The 12,154-nt window shown below is 34.3% G+C and overlaps 2 protein-coding genes across 3 annotated transcripts in view; one reads left to right on the plus strand and one right to left on the minus strand.

Annotated features, from left to right (window-relative positions):
- LOC132194536 (nucleolar and coiled-body phosphoprotein 1) overlaps positions 1 to 12,154 on the minus strand; it is a 123,561-nt gene that overhangs the window by 37,605 nt on the left and 73,802 nt on the right. The window lies entirely within an intron of this gene.
- Positions 1 to 12,154, plus strand: part of LOC132194538 (uncharacterized) — a 100,644-nt gene that overhangs the window by 8,217 nt on the left and 80,273 nt on the right. For both annotated transcript variants that reach the window (XM_059615858.1, XM_059615859.1), the window contains exon 2: positions 6,523 to 6,555. The gene's annotated coding sequence lies outside the window, so the exon portion shown is untranslated. The remainder of the gene's footprint in view (positions 1 to 6,522; positions 6,556 to 12,154) is intronic.

Raw genomic sequence — 12,154 nt, forward strand, 5'->3', positions numbered from 1 at the left:
TTGTGTAAAGTTTGAGGCAAACTTCGCACAGCTATTGACTTTGCGCTCGCTCTGCTCCCCTGGCGTCTCTTGCGCTCGTAATTGCGCGCTTCTTGCTCCGATTTTTGGAGTTGCGAGCTCCTTTGTGGCTTTATTGCCAAGCGAGACGAAAAGCATTAAACAAATAAATTTGGAGAGCTCACGTCAGCATTTCATAATTCGTGCTATTGTGTTTACATTTATTTTTTACAAGATGGTTCCTTCTCTGGAAAGTTTTTGCGATAATTCAAAATTAACTTCATGTGTAATTCTGCCTTTCCTTGTTGAATTAAGTGGCGGTTGATTATTTTGCTTTCAAAAGAACAATAATATTATATAATTCTCAAAAACCTAAAAAGCAAAAGTTTTTTGTGAGTTGTTTAAGCAAATTAGACGGTGTTTTATTATATTGACGCCATGTTATTGTCTAATTAAAAAGTAATGAAATGATTAAAACTTGCATTGGACGATCAAAGTTCTCAAAATTTTACTTTTGCATAATTTGTCCCACTTGATAAAATCACATCTTATGATGTTATGATGATGAATTTAGCAGCCATAGTTAAATTTAAAGTTTTGGTGACTCTTAATTGGCCCAAAATTAAACTTGCTGAAGTTGCCCAAATATTACAACAACCGAAAGAAGTTGCCCAAATGATTTTGCTCAAATCACTTAGCATAGAATAGGAATATTGGACAGAATCCTTTGCGGAATTCAACAAATATAAATAAAAGTTTTCATAATAATTTTCATATTGTGAGAGAAGGGAAAAATTTAAATTTTGAAGACATTTTTCTATATTAGCTTTAAACAATGAACAATGTTTATTGATGTCACCAAGCACTCTCTGCCCAAATACATCATCCATAGATTCAATAATATTACAAATTTGATCAGATACACAAGAGAATGAATTACATCAAAATAATACGATGACAGAAAAACTAAACATCCCCTGAAATAAACATTAATATTGTTGGGTTATCTAATATCTATATTTTACCATCATTCATCAGCACTTTATCACTAAGTAATTATAGCTTGTCATTTATGTTTTGCTTGTACTGCTTTCCCTTTGCGATTAACAATAAGGTAAGGTGGCTTACTCGTTAATCTGATTTATTTTCATTTATAAAACTGTTAAAGTTATCAATTTACCACAATAATTACTTATATTTAATTTAGAAAAATTGCATAAAGAAATTTATTAATATTTACATTCACTTACAAATTTTGCCTCAGCCTGCATCGCATTCTATATATAATTATTATAACTAATTGATATCTGATTCTATGACTTTTCAGAAAAATTGTTTTTAAAAAATTATAATATTAAAACTACGGTATAATAAAAATATCTTGTATATAAAAAAATAATAATAATATAAAATTCAATTAAACGTTTCTTACCTAAAAAAAAATTTACAATAAAATAATTTGCATTAAAAATATAAAAATGCTGTTTTTGTCCTTTAGTTCTACACTCCTCTTTTAGTTATTCTTTGAAAACATTTCAAAAGGGAAACAGACGGAAGTAAATTTAGGCTGTCGCCCTGTGGCACGGGAATGTTGCTGACATCTCTTTATTGGCACGCGGGGTTAGGTGGGTTATTTAAAAGAACACAAAGAGGAAAAGTCAGAACGAGGTGCTGCATTAATTGACATTTCTCTCCGCACTCGGCGCCTTCCCTCTGTGAATTCGAAAAACCTCATCAAAAGTTTTCAAAAGCACTCCAATTACTGTATCTGCTCTCGTCTCGTTACCGACAGAGACTATTTTTACACTTTCTCATCCGGCTGCTTTTCATCTTGATTGCGGCAACAAGCAGCTGCGGGAATGCGAAATCAGGCCGTGATTGCGCCGCGCAGATAAAATTCACTTGGCACCTTTTCTCTCTGTGCGAAATTATCCGCGCCGAAAACTCTTGCGGCGGCGACGGGGACAAAAAGCGAAATGAGATTACGGACGGGCTGGACAAAGAAGAAAGAGAGAGATGGACCAAAGGCCAGTCGGAAAGTAATATAGCGGTCTCGAAATTAAGGTCCGCAAAGATCTTCAGGGACCGCCTTTTAATAAAATCCTCTGACAAAAGTGACGCCGCCACTTTCAAAAGCTTTTCCTCCTTTTTTATTGAAAATGACGACGCGAAATCTTATCTGACACGCGCAACTCCTTTAATACATTATTAGAGGCGAGATTTAATTTTTGGATAGCACCCCAGAAATCAGCTCTTCCTTTTGACTCTTTTTATTTTCGGCGACGAAAGCAATTTTCCGAATTATATTTTCCTTTTCATTCTCCTTTCAGAGGCGCTTTTTATTCCTTTCTTTCTTCTCCCTATCTTGTGAGGTTTTGTTTGTTTTGTCTGAGACGCGCAGCCGCGAATATCAGAGGATAATTTGAATTTGCTGCCAAAGAAAACACCACCGTGTCTCTATTATTCTTAGGCGCCTCCTTTGCCGCGTATTGTGTGCAAAGTTTTTAGATAAACAACATTAACAGCTCCCAAAGGCTTAATAAAAATGAAGTTCTGCGCGCCTATACAAAAAGTTGCGAAAACGCCCGGGGTGCAAAAATGCAAATCATTGACTGTGGAATTTTTGCCTCGAAGGCGTTCAGACGTCAAACTTTAGCGCCTCTCCCCGTCGAAGAATTTTTGAGAAAATTATTAGCCTCATTTTAAATGGAGAGCAATTTTCAACATGAAAATTATAAATTTTAATTCAGCAAACATATTAGTTGACTTATTTTTTATGCAATTGGATAGAAAATAATTTTCATTAGATATTTTTCTTGCTATTTGATTTGACTCGTTGATGAAATATTAAATACGCAAATGGTGTTTTGAAGCTTTCTATTAATTTGTTTTAAGCTCTTCCATTTAAAGTTTAATTTTTAATGCGACATCAAAGTAAAATATTTGCACGCAAAACAAACAAGATTATTCAAATATTCAACTTTTACAATTGTCCAAACTAATGTAAATTGAAGTTTTCAATGAGTATAATATGAAAATAGGTGAAAAGTTATATAGAAAATCAGAATTTCACGATTCAACGTTGCATTTTATGAGTGACGAGACTCATTGCGGATCTTGCAATATTTTCCAAAAATTCAATGTCCTCCAATTTATTGAAATATAATGCAATGGTTTAAAGAAGTCAATTAATTTAATTAATTTGATCAGTTTAAAAAAGAACTGATAATTTGAACTAATTTAAATTTAAACTTCAAAAACAGATTAAAATAATTCAATCTGCTGAATATTGCCTAAAATCAATTAAAATTTGCTAATGATTTATCAATTAGTCCATTAAAATATAGTTTTCCTCTTAAACTGAATGCCCAATTCCACATTAAATTATACATGCCTTTTTGGGTGCAGGGATTTCGTTGGAATTTATTTTTGCTCTCCGTCTCATGTGTGTTTATGTTTTCAGCGAAGCAAGATGGAGTTTGATTTAAAACTTATCTCCAAACAAACAAGCTTTTTCCTATATGAGCGCGGGGAATGAAAGGAGTTTATTTCCTCAAACTGCGAGAGTACCTTTTATCCTCACTCGGGCTGACGTTCATCCCTACGCAAATATTGACATTTGATTATTTTGTATGCACAGCTAAGCGTCTATTTTTTTTTTTTTTTTAGGTTTACCGTCAACTGCGTGAGGATAATAATTCCTTCTATATATTGAACGAGCTAACGCGCCGGAATAGCCAATTTCAGCCGGCCGATCGCCGTCAAATATTAATGGCCTGTCAATATATCATCAATATTTATAATGGCCCTGCACCAGTCATTGCAAGAATGCTCGTGAATACTCAATCATCGCCGGTAATAACGGCCCTGTATGCAAACGCGCGGCCACAAAGCAACAGATAAATAGCCGGGTGAGATCGAATGGGGGGTTTTCTCGATTCTGTACCCTTTCGAGGGTAATGCGGTGCATCGGATAAATCATATGGGTGTGGGCGGCTCCCCCCGATACACCTCGCTCCGTCTATTGATAGAATAAAATTGGCCCCGGGGGATTTTCTGTTATTAGCTGCCGGCCGAGGCGGGCCTTTATTGTTTTTCCGCTGGATTATCGCTTTTCGCGTTTATTGCCAAAAACGTCAGCCCGCCGAGAGCATCTGTTTTCTCTGCTGGATAAATATAATCCTCATCCCCAATCTAGAATGCAATCATTTCTCAAGGATTTTGATTAAAAGAAAAATGTGAGCTCAAGAATTAAAAACACTTGTTCCTAAATCTAACTCTTTGATGGAAAGTAATTTTTTTATAAAGTTTCATACAAAATTAAGATGCAGAAGCATGTGAACTTGAAATGCAAAAAATTATTTAAAAATAGTGAACAGATGTGTTTATTATTTCTCATTTTTTAGAGAGTGAATGAATTGGTTATTTTTTTTTTACACTTGACATTAAAAATAATTTTTTGATTCAGCTGCTTTGGTATCTTCAATGAATTTTCAACTTTATTATAGTGCAAGTGATGAATTTTTTCCCTTCAACTCTTTGTGTGTGTAAATAATTTATTAAAAAAAGCGATATTTTTGTGAGGTGTCATTTTTTTAATTTTGCGAATATAATCAAACAAGTTTTTTGCAGTGAAAATTTCGCCCGAAATTCAGCTGCAAACTTCCAAATTTCATTAAGCACGCACGCACATCTATGATATTCAATTACGGTCGACTCCCTCTGGAGTTTCACAAAAGCACACACAGAAAAAAGCTAGAAGAGCGAATGGATGAGCGCAACGAAATGACGTGCACATTTTGGTCCAAAATATAAAACATAGTGCTGTGTCCGTGTGGGCGTGCGGCCTTGTAGTCTAAGCGTCACTCATTCGTCACCGCCCTATTGTGGAATATTAATGAGCTTCCATTTTTCAAAGTGCTTTTAATTAAAACACTCCTCTAAATTGTGGATACAAAACTTTGTAATTGATAAGAACAAGGAAAATTATATACACTTTATAAATAAATTCGGAAATTATTTAAATTGTAACGCACTTGAAAACCCAATTCTTGGAAATTAAAATGCAGATTAAACTAGAATTATTTGAACCATGCCAATGATTTTTTTTGGTAAAAAAAATGAACTTTCTAAGTTCGATTTAGTATTTTTCCACTTTACAAGCATTTTCTAAGAAAGGGACTTTTTTTAAAACAAAAAGGAAGAAATTCTAGCGAATTAAATATAATGTAAATTTTTGTAGAAACGATATTTCAAAACTTGCAACAGACTCTCCTCGTTCTACAGAAGCTCAATTTCGTCACTCAACCGGCACGGCACAGACTTTGCGGAAAAACTGTAATTAAGAAAGTGGCGCAATATTGCCAAATTAAAATAGCTCTCATCAGCTCTGTTACTCGCAATTAGAGGCTTAAATATAAATTTTCATAATTCTGCTTAAAATAAAGATTGTACGGAACCTACCGGTAATAATTGTAAATTTATTGTTAATAAAAAGAAGATAAAAAAAGCTCAAATATGACCAAAAATCTATCAATAATCGTTAAGAAACGATGTTTTGGTAGAATTATAAATTTCTAGTTAAAGGCACTGTTGGTTATTTATTAATTAATCCATAATTTTTATAGAAAAATTACCAAAACTTTAGGGGAATAAAAAAAGCAATTGCATTAATGATTGCAATAAAAAAAGAACCAGAGTAACTTCCAGACTCATCAAACTTTCCTATAATAAATGATTTAAAAAAAGGGCTGGGGAAAAACAAATTCTCTTGAATTTTTGCTTCCGTGGATAGCAATATCAAGCAGTGAAAGATTTACATCAATATATAGCCAAAACTGTTCTCTATTAAAATTAATTTTGAGTAGGAACTTCTAAAAGCTTTTTCATTACTTGGCCGAAATTGAGGTTGTGTAATTTAATTTCGCTGACAGCGGCAGAGTGGCGGCCGAAAAAATCTCAAACGAAGAAAAACTGCAGCGTTTTGGGGGGTGCAAGGAGGCTTGGTGGAATATTCATCAGCTCTTCACTCGTGCAGACTTGAATAACCAAAAGCCACCAGGGACGCTTCGTTCTCTGCAAAAATGAGCCTTCATTTCACGGTTCGATTGGCCGCGAGCCGATTCCCATTCGAACGCGCAGATTCGAAACCGCGAGAGAGCGATTTCCGCACCCCCAACTTAATTGCATTAGAAAACAAACACGCGCCTTTTGTGCGAATTATGCCGGCAGCCAATTTTTCGACCGGCGATTGCCAAACCGGCCGGAAAATCGATCCAAGCGAGTCAAATCGCTCGGATTTGCCGGTTGTGCATACCGGAATTTGGAAATCGGCCCCGACGACGCACTCTGCTGGGCACAAACCGCCCGAAATTAATATTATGTATTCACCGGGGCAAATGCACGTTCAGAGTCCATAACAAGTGACACTCAGTGAACTGTGCGTTTTGGGGGATGCGATTGCAACGCTTTCGCGATTCACTGCATTTTTGGAAGTTATTCAAGTTTTGTCAATTTTGTTTCCAGATCTCTCATCCCTGTGTGGCTGGAAGAGAAAAGGTAAGAAGATTTTTATTGATATTGAAATTTTTGCTTTGAACTTCACAATACGAGCACAAAATTTAGAGCATAAATAATTTAGTAATGTAATAAGTGCGTCATTATAAATCCCAAGTAATTGATCTGAGGAAAATTTACTAGTGTTTTGCAGAGAAAGAAGATTTCAATGAGTCGGATTGAACTTTTTACAGTTTGTTTGTATTTTTAAAATAAAAAAATATTTTATTTAATAGCACATTATTTAAAATTTTAACGTTTATTCACAATAAACATTTAAAACATATTAACAATAATAATATTTTGTTAACATTATCAATTCATAACTCATAACATAACATTCTATGTGGACAAAGCTACTTTTTTGAATAATGTCTGTTTAATTCTAGAAAAAATTATATATTTATAAATTACTGGATAGCAAAATTTTGTGTATCATGGACTTAAATGTTAATGAAAGAATATCTTGCCCTTCTTAATGCTATTATTAAAAATTCCATAAAAATAATATATCAAAAATCCCAAATTCTTAAATTCTGTTGTAAGTAAATGAAATTTACGACATATTCAGTTTACATTTTGTTGTTTTCAAATTATATCTCTGACAAATGGCAATTTAACTCCAAATTTATATTTTTTCTTACAATCTAGTCAAAAGCGGAACGGGACGCAATTAAAAAAAAATTAAAAACGAATTTTTCCAGCCAATTTCGTAATTGTTCTTGCAGTTCTGGGAATTTTAATTAACCGATACGCGCCGGAAATTAAAATCAAAGTGATCAAATCATTTTTAAGAGAATTCTCGTCAGTGGGACATTTTATTTTGCCATGAACGATTGCATAATATCGATTTGGATAAAGAAGCAGTTAAGTTAAAATATTTCAAATTTTGGGTTTCTGGGTTTTGGGTAAATAGTCTCTGAAAGTAAAATTAAAAAAGTCCTTTTTGTGTAAAATAAGCTTTTAGTCCGGCATATTTTGACTCTAAACGAAACAAATTGCACTTGATACATTATGGACCTAATTATACATACAAGTAAAATGCCCTGAAAAATAACATACTAAATTTATTAACTAATTTTAATCAAATTTATCATTATTAGTAGATTCAATCAATTTCAATTTAGTGTGAAGTAAATACGCTTCATAACTTATATTAACTCATCTTCATCGCTCCGTCAAATCCCCGTCATATAACTTCAGGCCGAAAAATTGCCCAGGGCCTGGTAATCCGTTTGATGACACTGCGCGCGATTCAGTTTTCGCCTAAGATACGCAACACAATGGAGGAATAAAAGTTTTGTGGAGAGGAAGAATAAGTGGAGTTGTGCGAGCGCTTCATTAATTGAATTGTGCTGGTCGGCGGCGCTCAAAGAAAGAAAGAACCAACGTTTTGGCGCAGAGTTTGCAGTCTTCTTGATAATCATTTCAAATAATAACTCTTCTCCATTCTTTCATTGTCTCCCAATTAAAACTTTTTCGCTCATTTTTATGCACACACAAAAATCCGCGGTTAATTTGGTGGAAAATTCGCGCACCGCGATTTTACTATCGCGTGCGGAAATCTTTTCATCCGGCCAGCCGAGGCGCGCTATAAAATAGAGACATAAACCGACTGCGAAATTAAGCAGGCAAGCAAGCACCGTGTGGAGCAAAGGGCATTTTGTTTGCCTCCCGGGCCCGATATTCGCCTCCGAAATATAAAATCTGCTAAATTTTGAGGGCGCATAAAGCTGGGCGACGTCATCGCGATGCGGCGCCTAGATTACGGCTGCGCCAATTGTCTCTATACACACACATACTGGCACGTGCGCCGCGTACAGATAATGCATGTAAACGCACACTAGACACCTCAGACACCAAACTGTTTTCCCATTGAATGAATATATTAACTGCTAATTATTTATTTGAAATTTATTAAAATTAAATTTTAAAAGTTTATTCCCAGCTCCAGATCTTCAAATGATGTGAATTAAAAACTCCATCGTGACATTTTGATACTTTTTTTTTAACGAAGATATATTTTAATGCGCAGTTTTTTTTCATTGAAATTAAGCATGTGAGTTTTATAAGTTGCTTTTACTAAGACTGGCCGTCGATTCTCTCTAAATAAGGCTTTTTTCAAATAACCTTCATTACCTCTTGTGAAAGAATTAACTGATTAAATAGAACTGAAATTTAGAAGCTTAAAAATGATCAAAATCTGAATGACAATGTTTGGATATTAATTTCAAAAACCTTATAAGGTTATCAAAATAGGAGGAGAAAAAACTGATTTTTTTTTGTATTAGTTAATTATTAAAAAGCTCTTGCAATCGATTATTTTGGGCACAAAAGTCTACAATTTTCAAACAAAATTAAAGATATTTACAGTCCTTATTGATTTTTTTTCTCCCAAAATGAGTCATTTTTGCCAGTTATATATAAAAAATTTGCAAAGATCTGTACATTAAAATTTTATTTCAGCCACATTTTTCAAGCTTTAAATTTTCAAGGCAACATTTTCACTCAATACCAATGGAATTGAATTGCAAACATCTTCTTGAAGCTAAACCTGCATTAAAAATATCATATCACCACATGAAAATGTTTTTAGACTCAGGATGTGTCAGGATATTTCAAAAATTCCAACAAGAGTAATTTTTTTAAATTATCAGCAGTGCCTGGTTGGACAAAATTTGCAAATTTTGTCACCAATTTCACTTATTTTAAAAAGTCCATTTGACAATCATAAAAATGACACCATTTCTGTGTCAAATCCTCCCCCACCTCATATTCAACTTTTTTTATAAAAGAAAAACAGTTACGAGCCGAGAGAGCTCAGAGACAAATACGGAACAATTTATTCCTGTTGGCACTCTTTGGTGCCATTAAGAAAGAAAAGCGGCTTTGCGAATGAACGGGCGGGGGCGGCGCAGGGCTCTGCGGATGCAGGCGAATAAGTTTGGCTGCACTAACGAGCAAAGACACCCGCTGCGTTCCCCGGCAGCATCCAGGTTATTAAAGCGTATGGAAAGTAAAGTGTGTGCGTGGCGATGATTATTTTAATGACGCCGGTGATACATAGTGCGTGGTGAATAATTAATTATTGCAGTCGAGCCGCGCTGAATTATGAACGAGAGGGAGATGCTCTGGCTATGGCTGGAGCGGCTTTGAAGTTGTTGCCAGAGATCGTCCCCCCCTCCTTTAGCCGGCCCTTAATTTAGCTAATTAATCCACTTGTAGCAACTGCACTCGGACTGAATGGTGCATTCGTTGTTTGCTCTTTGTCTACGCTGACGAGATTGATTCGATTAGAATGCACCGTTTGCTTTTCGCTAATCACTTCATGAGGTTTCTGCTGATCTAGCTTAAGCTCAAAAGTGAGATACTGGGTTTGGTTTAAATTGAAGTTTTATTTTATTATAATTGTATAGACTAAGAATTTGATCAGTAATTAAGAATTATTATTATATTGATTTTTTGTCCGAATTGTTACATCACGTTGAAATTTTCTAGAAATCAGTAACGCAAAATTTTAAATCGTTTAATCAAGTAAGACAAGAATTGTACAATTTACATTAAGAAAAAATTGCTACTGTTTGGCAAACAATATTAAAATAAAAAGAAAATTTACAATATATTTTTATTAAAAACGCAGCTGCTTATATAAAAAGAGATTTTTCTATTTAAATATTAAAATTTAATAAATATACAATTTTTATTAATATTTTTTAGCATTGCACAACAAATTTTGGTTTTTAGGTCAAAGCATTGGTGTAAAAACCTTTCTTATTTATAAATTATACTGCGTAAACAATAAAAATATGTCTCATGACATGTCTCATGCTTCAGTATCATAAAAGATTGATAAATCAACTTCGTTAACGGGGAACATTTTTGAGAAATTTTGAATTAGTGAATAATGTGATTAAGAAATTAATGTGTATACAAAAATTATACAACGTGCAGATAATTATGAAATTATAAATTTAATAATTTGCATTTTCCGAGAAAAAGTCTTTAAAATATGTTTACCTCTCCAGCCTTGAGCCCTTCGAAAGCTTGAAGCTGCAAAAAGGAAATTTAACTCTTTATTACTTGACTACCGTATTTTTTAAAGCTTGTGAAAATAAAATATCCAAATTTAGTTTGCTCTCACAATTTTTTTTTCAAATTTATGATGCTTGCGCTGGGTGTTTGTTTGTATTTTTATGCAAACTTTGTTGTTTTAGGGAAAATCAAATTTGCCGATTATGAGATCGCCAACTGCTGATATTCGGATGAGCAAAATTGATCGCGAGCTGTTTACGTTCGCCGACCGGCAATAACTCTGATCGAAACCGGTTAAGCCACGGTCCATTATTATTTCGGGTCAGGCGCCGTAAATTTTCGTGTCCACGCACAGAAAGCTGTTTCATCATGTATTGCCGAATTAATTACCACACATAATTTGCATCAAGCTGGAGGCGATTTTACGCAAATCATCCTAGTTTTTAATTTACCCACGCATGATCGTTTGCGTAAAAATTGAATTTCAAGTTGTCCCTTTTTAGGACATAAGGTATCTCACGAAATAAAATTTTTTTTCTTATTAAAAACAGTGCAATTTAGTTTCCGTCCATTTCTCTTAATTAGCTTTACTTGAATTCACAATTAAATAATATAATTCAAAATTCACAACTGAAATACTGAAAAAGATCCTTTAATGAACTCGTTTCATCCCTTACAAGTTCAAAATTTTTCATTGCGGTTTAGTATTTTACTAAATTTTGTCGTATTTATTCGAATTCAAGAATAAAAAAGACTAAAGTGGAGTCTTCACGAGCTGATAAAATATAGCGAGGAATAGTTTGCAGGATTCTTGTACTTAACCGTTATTTATTGTTCCTACCTGCATCTATTTCATTTTTAATGAAACAAACACGTTGTTAAGATCAGAAATTCGCCACTACTAGGCCTTCTCAGGGAGAATTTGCTTCTCCAACTTGAGGGTCGGAGTTGCAGCCGCAGCAATAAAACACTGTTGTGTATGTGTACAATGTGGGCGCCTTGCTTGTGACGGAGAATATAAAGTTGCGAAATTACAGCTCACACACACCGTTGAAACAATAGAAGCGCCGCCGCCGCCGCTGCCGCCGTCTCGTGTAATTTGTAATCTACACACATTTATACGAAAAGCACCCTTAGCAGGCAGGTTATCTGCAAAAAGAGCGGCACTAAAAAGATGGCTTCATTAATTTGATATCTGAAACACGCTCTTGCATCCGAGAGCTGCTGGATTGTTCGTCTGTCTGCGGTATCAGGACAAAAACCCAGCGGGGTGGATGAAACGTAGTTGCTCTCTGAATTGAATTCCAATGATAACCGTTTTTGCTCATTGGAACTTTTCTTTTTAGCCTCACGTCAGTCTGATTAATTAATTATTTAATTTATCTGATTCGCAATAAAGTATTAAAAAATAAATCAAAATCGTCTTCATAAAATTGGTGGTGTGTATTGATTTGCTTAAATTAGAAATACTGCCTTTATGGTAAAAAAAAATTGATAATTTGACTAGAGGAGTTTCTAAATCTGGTTATTTAATTTCAGCAAAAAAGCAGATGAAAAAAGCTTTTGAATC

This window comes from Neocloeon triangulifer, unplaced genomic scaffold (genome assembly GCF_031216515.1).
Source record: "Neocloeon triangulifer isolate White Clay Creek 2 clone unplaced genomic scaffold, ASM3121651v1 ptg000008l, whole genome shotgun sequence".
In the NCBI taxonomy this organism is placed as follows: domain Eukaryota; kingdom Metazoa; phylum Arthropoda; class Insecta; order Ephemeroptera; family Baetidae; genus Neocloeon; species Neocloeon triangulifer.